Genomic DNA, 10,849 nt, shown 5'->3' on the forward strand with positions numbered 1-10,849 from the left:
CCGTTCTGTCACTTACTGCAAGTCCCGCTGCAGCACGTCAGAGATGAAAGCCTCATAGCGCAGCACTTTCTCCGCCGTTGCCTCCACCGCCCGCCGTTTAGGGGGCGTCGCCATGATGGGCTCCTGAGGAATGGGTAGGGAGAAGACCACGTTGAAGACCACTTGTCTCAGTTTGGTCTCAAGCACAGTACAACTGCACCTTTTCAGCGTTGGGAGTTGGGTCGTCCGGCTTATGCCGAGGGTTCAGCCTTCCGCCCCTCCCAGCTCTGGGACCCCATCACACAGGGACACCCAAGTACGGCCGTTACCTGAGAGCCGCCGGCAAAAAGAACTGTTAGTAAGAACCGTGGCTTCCGGGTGGCGCGGGTAAATGACGTACGACGGGGGCGCTGGCCAACCAAATAATCAGGTGGGGTGAGGCGGTCCTGAACTGAAAAAAACGCCGGAGAGAAGGAAAGGGCGGGGCTTTACGAAATCAGCTGATTACGGAAGGCTGCAGAGCGTGCGAACCTGGACGGCGCAACAAGCCTATGGGGATAGTGCACTGTTGCTGGGGGTGGGGTTTATGGGATTTGGCGGGTTCCGGAGGAGGCGGGACACACACAGCGAGTAGAGAATTTGGTATTTAAAAGTCCAGCGCTTCAGAAGCAGTCGGGCAAGAAAAGATTTTGAATCTGGTCTGTAAAAAGGAAAGTACATCCTTGCATCGCCCTGGATTTTGATTTTTCACAAGGGAAGCTTGGGTTTGACTTCCAATAATGGAAATAAATGTGAGCATTAAAAAAAAAACGTTTTGAAAAGGAGACAAATTTTCTGACTTGCACCTTTGACGACTCCAGCTCTGTAGCCCGCAGTCCATGACTGGGGTTCAAGCAGAGGTTGATAACGCACCATGTCTAATCACGTCATTTAATTGGGGCGTCAAATGGAGGGTTGCTGAAGTCCTCTGCCCAAGATAGGTTATCTTGTAGTTAGAAAGAGTTCCTATGTTTTTATTTAAATGTGTAAACTTTATTTATTTTTATGCGCTCAAATTACCGAATGGATTTATTTCCTATGTTAGATTTTCAAATAATAGCATCTAATTCAGTTAAGTCCAGGCCTGAAGGAGAACTCCAGTGCTGGATCCCCCAAATGATACTCCCGCCTGCAGGCCCTAGAGCGCCCACCGTATCAGGGAAGTCTTCCCAGATAATTTGTGGGTTTGCTGTCTAAAACCAAGCATTGTTTCAAATGCTCAAAACCTGAGCAAGTCAAACTTTTCTTTACCCTTAGAACAATATGATTGCAAGGAAAACTTTGTGAGTTAAGAAAATTATTTTTGGTAAATCATCTCATGTTACATATAGTTATAATTATATTTAGTTTGATCAAAAGTGACAGTAGGTAGGTAGACAAATATCGAGTTAATCTATACAATTTTCCTGTGGAAAAAAGGGTGTTACATTTATTATCTTCATTTAACATGGAGAGCACAGAGTTCTGATGAGCTGGAGATGGGTTTGTGCAAGTTTATCAGCTTACATTTCACAAAAAAAATATGGAGTCCATGTAAGATTTCTTTTGTTAAAACTTTCTTTTTCAAAACGTTTTCAAAGTTGGCACTGAATGCCCATATAGCCTTTACTTAGATTCACCAAATGTTAATATTTGACAGCATTTGCTTTTTCTCATTTCAGACCATCCAATAATTGTTGATATGGCTGCATAGCATTCCATCTTTTGGATGACCTCAGATTTTTGAGCCAGCCTTCTGTTCCTCGATGTTTGGATCTGTCCAGTTTTTTTCATTGTTATAATCCAGAATAAGATAACAGTCTTTGTTTTCAAAATTTTGTGTGCAACCAGGTTTGTTTTCTTGTGACAAACTTCTAGAACTTAATTTATTGATCTAAGGGAGATCATTACATTGTAAAGCAAGTGTTAAGTGACAACTGTATATCTACTTCCAATAACAAACTTCCTCATCCAAGTTTTACATCAAGGTCAGCACACTGTGGCCCACTGTTTGCTGACCCTTGATTTACTACTGTCTGCAAGCTAAGAATACTATTTCCATCTTTTAGAGGCTTGAAAAACAGTAGAGTATTTTGTGACATATGTGAAGGAAAGTTACACAGCTCAAAATAGCCTGGAGTTAAAACTCCCCTCCGGGTCCTCCCCACCATTCTATGCAAAACAAAGAACTCTCTCACCTGAAAAACACAATGGACATTAAGGTTGATTACACCCAGCTCCCAGCCGGTCCCAGCCCCTGGCCAATCTCTGGAATTCCTTGCCCCAGCCATTTAAGAGATAACCTAAGGAAGCTGGTGGAGTTACTTCCAGCTGGGGATTCCTGGGCCCCCCCACCCCCATTCCAGCTAATTTATCCTCCCCACTTCCCTAGTTTTGGGAACCTGAGCCCTGAAGGGGCCCAAGAAGTCAAGAGCCTTGAGAAATGCACAGTGCAAATATATTGACTTTATTTGTCTCCGTTTGGGAGCCTCACAGACATATCTAGGTAAAAAAGATTGTTAAATAAATGCCATCAGCCATCGCAAAAAAAAAAAAAAAAGAGAGAGAGAACTAATCCGAACAACCTTGGAGAAGAACAGGCCCCCTTAAAACAGTAGATTTCCACATATATGCCTATATATACTTACTCTTTTCTTGGGTTAGTTAGTGCAGCAGCTCACTAATCTGACTGCTGCCCCTTCTTGTCTCATTAAAGGTGATCTGTTCCTGTAAAGTGCTGGTCTTGTTCTTTCTCTGAACCTCACTTTCTCTAATCCCCTTACCCTACAATATAAAAATTATATGAAATTCAAATTTCAGTGTCCAATAATAAAATTTTAAACATAGCCACACTCATTCACTTACTCTGATGAAAGAAATTTTCACATATTGAGGTATGGGAAGTCATTCTGGCTAATACATGAGTTAACTTGAATTTTATGCTAACTAAAACAGCCTGTTTGTGGCCCATCAAATTTACATTGTACATCTGCTTTAATTATTAAAGAAAAGGACACACTGACCAAAAGTAAAGAAAATGCAAATAAGATAAATGTTAAATGCCTCCTTTTCTGGATGCCAATGCTGGTACTCCTTCAATGATAAGACTCCCTTCCCAGGTGCCAAGGCCATTACTGACTTGCTGTGTACATGCTGATCTGTTTTGTTTTTTTTTTAAACTTTGAAGGAATGTATCCCAGACTTGTTTGATGTTCTTTATTCTGACAAGATATAAAACTACCCTGAAAATCAAGCTTCTCCAGAGAAGTTCCTCACAGTTCTCTAAGAGGCTGTCTTCTGGGCTGCAGTGCTCAGTTTGGCTCAGTTTTACTTTTTCCTATTCCTATTCATGGGCTTCCCAGGTAGCTCTACTGGTAAAGAACCTGCCTACTAATGCAGGAGACATAAGAGACTCAGGTTCTATCTCTAGGTTGGGAAGATCCCCTGGAGGAGGAAACGACAACCCACTCCAGTATACTTGCCTGGAGAATCCCATGGACAGAGGAGCCTGGCGGGCTACAGCCCATAGGGTCACAAAGAGTCAGACACAACTGAAGTGACTTGGCATACAAACTGTAATTATTCCATTATAATTTCAATTTGTCATCACTACAATGGCAGAGTTGAGTAGTTGCCAAAGAAACCATATGGCCTGAAAATTCTAAAGTATTTACTCTCTGGCCCATTCCAGAAAAAAATTTCCAACCCTAGCTTTACACAATCATATCAGTTATATCAATCATATCAATACATAGATTGGAGCTATAAGCAACGTGGGCCTCCTTGACTTTAACTTACAACCTGTTACCTAGCCTACGGGTGGGTGTTTTCAGGCTTATGGGAGATATGAAGCTCTCATATCTCTATTTTCTCTTCCTCCTATCCAACCTTCTATCCCGTAACCTCCCACAGGTCTGACTTAGAGATCTCTGCCTTTGCCTTTACCCAAGAAGAGCAAGAAGTGACTGAAACCCAGATGAGTTATAGTGCAGTTGTTCATTCACCATCTACTTTATTTTCCACTGGATAACCTGACAAAAATACATCCCATTAAATTGAAAAGTAAAGGTAGGGTCACAGAAAACATAAAGCAAGCAAAATATTAACATCAGAGAAGATTGGGATGGAGGTATGAAATTCACATCTATGTGTAGCTGTGAATTTGTCTCTGATTTTCTTACAGCTGTAGCAAAAAGGGTCAGTTATGTTGATGAAAGTAATCAATAAACAATCTATAACAGGAATAGAAAAGAGTTTTATTTGAGCCAAATTGAGAACGATAGCCTGGAAGGCAATCTCTCTCAGATAGCTCCGAGGAACTGCTCTGGAGCAGCATGGTTTTCAGCCCAGTTTTTTTTTTTTTTCCAATTTTAAATACAGTTTTATTTAAGACATTGCATTTTTCCACTTACAATACAGTGCTTGTAAAGTGCAATGTTTTTCCATGTGCACACACATTCCATGTTCAAGTATCAAGAATGCCCAGTTATTTACTATAGCAGCTCAACTTCATAACTGCCACGGGATTTGCTACAAATTTGGGTCCTTCCATGTTTTGTGTGGAACAATGCTAGATCTATGCTAGGCTTGCCTAATCAACCTCTTCAATAGTGGGCCCACGTGGTGTTCCTCAGATTGAAGTCAGCCCAGTTTTATATCTTGTCAGAACAAAGAACATCAAACAAGTCTGGGATACTTTCTTCAAAGTTTGTGAAAAATAAACAGATCAGCATGTATAGAGCAAGTCTGTATGTTCTGGGCACCTGGGAAGGGAGTCTTATCATTGAAGGAGTACCAGCACTGGCATCCCAGGAAGGGAGGCTTTATCTTATCTGGAGATTCTTTACTTCTGGTCAATGTGCCCTTTTCTTTAATAATTGAAGCAGATGTACAATGTAAGTTTTATAGGCCATAAACAAGCTGTGTTAGTTAGCATAAAATTCAAGTTAACTTATGTATAAACCAGAATGACTTCTCTATACCTCAGTATGTGAAAGTTTCTTTCATTGGTTGTATGATTTGTATTGTTTATGAGGGAAAATAATACCAATTTATCAGAAGGAAATATTTCATGGCACTCAGCAGGAAACTATAAAATGAGAACTCTCCTTCACTTCCTACACTAAGATGAATTCCAGACGGGTTAAAGATTTAAATGTAAAAATAAAACTATAAGCATGCTAGAAGAAAAAAATGAAATAATTTTTTTTATTATTTTCTTAGAGTGAAGTCCTTTTTAATCATAACAAAATTATCAGGTCATGAGAGAATATATTGGTACATTGTGTACATAAAATTAACATATGCAGTTCAGTTCAGTCCCTCAGTTGTGTCCAACTCTTTGCGACCCCATGAACCACAGCACTCCAGGCCTCCCTGTCCATCACCAACTCCCAGAGTTTACCCAAACTCATTTCCATTGAGTCGGTGATGGCATCCAACCATCTCATCCTCTGTCATCCCCTTCTCCTCCTGCCCTCAATCTTTCCCAGCATCAGGGTCTTTTCCAATGAGTCAGTCCTTCACATCAGGTGGCCAAAGTATTGGAGTTTCAGCTTCAACATCAGTCCTTCCGGTGAACACCCAGGACCGATCTCCTTTAGGATGGACTGGTTGGATCTCCTTGCAGTCCAAGGGAGTCTCAAGACTCTTCTCCAACACCACAGTTCAAAAGCATCAATTGTTCGGCGCTCAGCTTTCTTTACAGTCCAACTCTCACATCCATACATGACTACTGGAAAAACCATAGCCTTGACTAGACGGACCTTTGTTGACAAAGAAATGTCTCTTCTTTTTAATATGCTGTCTAGGTTGGTCATAACTTTCCTTCCAAGGAGTAAGCGTCTTTTAATTTCATGGCTGCAATCACCATCTGCAGTGATTTTGGAGCCCAAAAAATTAAAGTCTGTCACTGTTTCCCCATCTATTTGCCATGAAGTGATGGGAACGGATGCCATGATCTTAGTTTTCTGAATGTTGAGCTTTAAGCCAACTTTTTCAGTCTCCTCTTTCACTTTCATCAAGGGGCTCTTTAGTTCTTCTTCACTTTCTGCCATAAGGGTGGTGTCATCTGCATGTCCGAGGTTACTGATATTTCTCCCAGCAATCTTGATTCCAGCTTGCACTTCTTCCAGCCCAGGGTTTCTCATGATGTACTCTGCATATAAGTTAAACAAGCAGGGTGACAATATATATCCTTGATGTACTCCCTTTCCTATTTGGAACCAGTCTGTTGTTCCATGTCCAGTTCTATCTGTTGCTTCCTGACCTGCATACAGGTTTCTCAAGAGGCAGGTCATGATTAACTTAAAAAGCCATAAAGTCAAATGAGAAATGCAAAGAAAAAATTTCAAGAGATACAATCAATAGCTAGTTTACTCAATACATAAAGAGCTCTTATAGATCAATATAAAAGGCCAGTAATTTAAAAGAAACTAGACAGAAACAATTCATAGATATACAAATCACTTTCAAATACATGAAAACGTGTTCATTCTAAATCATAATAGAGAAATGCAAGATAAAGATATGAAATTCTCTTTCATCTATCAGGCTGGAAAAGACCAGAAATATTTGTAATGCAGTTGGCCCTTGAGCAACAGAGTTATGGTTTGATCTGCATAGGTCCTATAAATATCCAATATTGGAAGAATTTTTGGAGGTTTGCAACAACTTGAAAAAACTTGCAGATGGAACATGTAGACTAGAAATATTGAAAAAAAATAAGAAAAACATATATCATGAATGTGTAAAATGCATGTAGATATTAGTCTGTCCTTACATAGGCATAAGGTGATAATTAATATAAAATTAATAGTGTTAGTTTTCTTCTTGTTGTTGTTCAGTCGCTGTCATATCTGATTGTTTGCGACCCCATGGACTGCAGTACACCAGGCTTCCCTGTCTTTCACTGTCTCCCAGAGTTTGCCCAAACTCATATCCATTGAGTCAATGATGCCATCCATCCATCTCCTCCCCTGTCACCCTCTCCTACTCATGCCCTCAACCTTTTCCAGTATCAGGGTCTTTTCCAATGAGTCAGCTCTTCGCATCAGGTGGCCAAAGTATTGGAGCTTCAGCTTCAGCAACAGTCCTTCCAATGAATATTCAGGGTTAATTTCCTTTGGGATTAACTGGTTTGATCTTGCTGTTCAAGGGACTTTCAAGAGTCTTTCCCAGCACCACAGTTCGAAAGCATCAATTCTTATGTGCTCAGCTTTCTTTATGGTCCAACTCTTACATCCCTACATGACTACTGGAAAAACAATAGTTTTGACTATATGGACATTTGTCAGCAAAGTGATGGCTCTGCTTTTTAACATGCTGTCTAGGTTTGTCACAGATTTCCATCCAGGGAACAAGTGTCTTTTAATTTTATGGCTGCAGTCACCATCCACAGTGACTTTGCCCAAGAAAATAAAATCTGTCACTGTTTCCATTTTATAACAGGTGCTCACTAAATGCTTCTACACCTGAAGTCAGTCTACTAAAGAAGCATTTATTTCTATGCTTGGGTAAAGATTTCACCAGCTTTATCATAGAATCTGTGAGAAATCATGTTTGCCACAATGTTTCAGATGCAAGTAGATAAAGAAAGATGAGTTCTTCTTAGAAGTCTTTTGACAAAGGTGACTGGGTTGGAAAGATGCCCTCGAGAAGGAGATGGCAACCCACTCCAGTATTACTGCCTGTGAAATCCCATGGACAGAGGAGCCTGGCTGGCTACAGTCCATAGGATTGCAAAGAGTCAGACACGACTGAAGCCACTTAGCACGCACACACACACACACAAATATCCATATACATGTGTGTACACACACACACACATACACACTTTATTTTTGGCTGTGTTGGGCCTTTGTTGCTGAGTGGGTTTTTCTCTAGTTGTGTTGAGTGATGGCTACTCTCTAGCTGTGATGTGCAGGCTTCTCACTGCAGTGGCTTCTCTTCTTGTGGAGCATGGGCTTTTGGGCATGTGGGCTTCAATAGTTGCAGCACATGGCCTCAGTAGTTGTTGTGAACAGGCTTAGTTGTTCTGCGGCATGTGGGATCTTCCCCGACCAGGGATAGAATCCGTGTTTCCTGCATTGGCAGGCGAATTTTTTTTTACCACTGAGCTACCAGGGAAGTCCAGGGATGGCTATATAAATGTTAACATTTTATTTTGTTTATTGAGGTAAAATATACATAAAATTTACCATTGTAACTATTTTTAAAGGTACTTCAAAAAAAAAAAAGGTACTTCAGTGGCATTAAGTACATTCACATTGTTCTACAACCATCACCACTATCCATCTCCAGAACTTTTTCATTTAGAACATCTTTTACAACTTTAAAGCACATGTAACTCTTTGACCCAGCAATTCCAATTCTAGGAATTTATCCTACAGGTATATTAGCACTATTATGTATTGAAATATAATCAAAACATGCATAGCAGCATTGTGTGTATTAGAGAAATATTAGAAACAACCTAAATGTCCATCAGTGGAGGATGAGTCTAATTAAGGTATATCTATATAACAGAACATGAACAATTAACCAGAAAATTGTAATCCAGGGCCTGTATGTACTCAACAACATGGCCTCAAAATAATAAAGTATAAAAATAAAATTCTAAAACTTCTTTCATGATTTCTTGTAAGCCAGATCACCCAGCAAAGAATTCTCTTAGTCTCTGTTTCTCTAGAAATGTATTTTGTCTTTGTTAATTTTTTAAAATTTTAAAACAGTTGTAGATTTACTAGAATTTGCAAAAATAGCACAGAGAGGTCTTGTGCACTTTCACCCAGTTTCCTGCAATGGTTAAATCTTATGTAACTATAGTATGATATCAAACAGAGGAAACTGACATCAGTATGATGTGTGTATATAGCTCTATGCTATTTTATTACATATGCAGATTCAATAACCTCTACTACAATCAGGATATACAAATATCCTCTTGATGAAATTATCTGCCTCATGACACCCTTTCCCAGTCGCACCCACCTCTCTCCCTAGTACCTCTTAACTCCTGGCAACCACTAAACTGTTTTCCATTTCTATAATTTTTTTCATTTTGAGAATGTCTTATAAATGGAATTATATACTCAATGTAATGCCCTTGAGATCCATCCAAGTTTTTGCTGGTATCAATACTTCCTTCCTTTTGTTGTTGAGTAGTATTCTCTGGTCTGGATGTATTACAGTGTGTTAACCCTTCACTTTTTCAGAAAAAATGTTTTCAGAAAACTAAGATCATGGTATCCAGTCCCATCATTTCATGGCAAATAGAAGCGGAAAAAGTGGAAGCAGTGACAGATTTTATTTTCTTGGGCTCCAAAATCACTGCAGATGGTGACTGCAGCCATTAAATTAAAAGACACTTGCTCCTTGGAAGAAAAGCTATGACAAACATAGACAGCATATTAAAAAGCAGAGACACCACTTTGTTGACAAAGGTCCGTCTAGTCAAGGCTATGGTTTTTCCAGTAGTCATGTATGAATGTGTGAGTTGGACCATAAAGAAGGCTCAGCACTGAAGAATTGATACTTTCAAACTGTGGTAATGGAGAAGACTCATAGAGTTCCTTGGACAACAAGGAGATCAAACCAGTCAATCCTAAAGGAAATTAACCCTGAATATTCATTGGAAGGACTGTTGCTGAAAATGAAGATCTAGTACTTTGGCCACCTGATGGGAAGAGTCAGCTCATTGGAAAAGACTCTGATGCTAGGAAAGATTGAAGGCAAAAGCAGAAGCGGGTGGCAAGAGGATGAGATGGTTAGATAGCATCACTGACTCAATGGACATGAATCTGAGCAAACTCAGGGAGATAGTGAGGACAGAGGAGCCTGGTGTGCTGCAGTCCATGGGGTAGCAAAGAGTCAGACACGACCTAGCAACTGAACAACAACAACAACACTCATTCACCTATTGAGGGACATTTAGATTGTTTCCTATTTTTGGCTATAACCAAAAAGGCTTCTATGAGCAGTTGCATACAGGTTTTTGTGTGGATTTAAGTTTTCATGACTAGGATAAATGTCCAGGGATACAATTGTTGGATTGCATGGTAGTATTATGTTCAACTTATTTAGGAAACTGCCAAACTGTGTTTCCAGAGTGGCTGTATCATTTTATAGTCCCACCAGCAATATATGAATGACCCAGTTTATCTGCACCCTCTCTAGCATTTGGTGTTGAAAGTGAAAGTGTTAGTTGCTCGGTCGTGTCTGACTCTTTGTGATCCCATGGACTGTAGCCCGCCAAGCCCGCCAGGCTCCTCTGTCCATCGGATTTTCCAAGCAAGAATACTGGAGTGGGTTGCCACTTCCTTCTCCAGGGGATCTTCCTGACCCAGGCATTGAACCTGTGCCTCCCGCATTGCAGGCAGACTCTTTACCATCTGAGCTACCAGGGAAGCCAGCATTTGGTATTGTCACTATTTAAAAAAATTTTTAGCCATTCTAATAGGTGTGTGTTAATATCTCATTGTGGCTTTAGTTTGCATTTCCCTGATAGCTGAAGATGTGGAACATTTTGTCCTGTGCTTGTTTGTCATTCGTATATCCTCTCTGGTGAAATGTCTTTTCACATTCTTTGCTCATTTTCTAATTAGATATTTTTTTTTAAACTTTTCAGTTTTTAGAGTTCTTTAGACATTCTTGATACAAATCCTTTGTCATTTATATGGTTTGCAAATATTTTCTCCATCTCTCTTTTTGTCCTCTTAATGGAGTCTTCTACAGAGCAAAAGTTTTTAATTTTTGAAGTCCAAGTTATTGATTATTTTTCTTTTTGGATTATGCTTTTGGTGTTATGTCTTCACAAGCCTAGCTCCCAAAGAATTTTTCTTGTGTTTTATTC

The sequence above is a fragment of the Cervus canadensis genome, chromosome X, assembly GCF_019320065.1.
Source record: "Cervus canadensis isolate Bull #8, Minnesota chromosome X, ASM1932006v1, whole genome shotgun sequence".
Taxonomy (NCBI): Eukaryota; Metazoa; Chordata; class Mammalia; order Artiodactyla; family Cervidae; genus Cervus; species Cervus canadensis.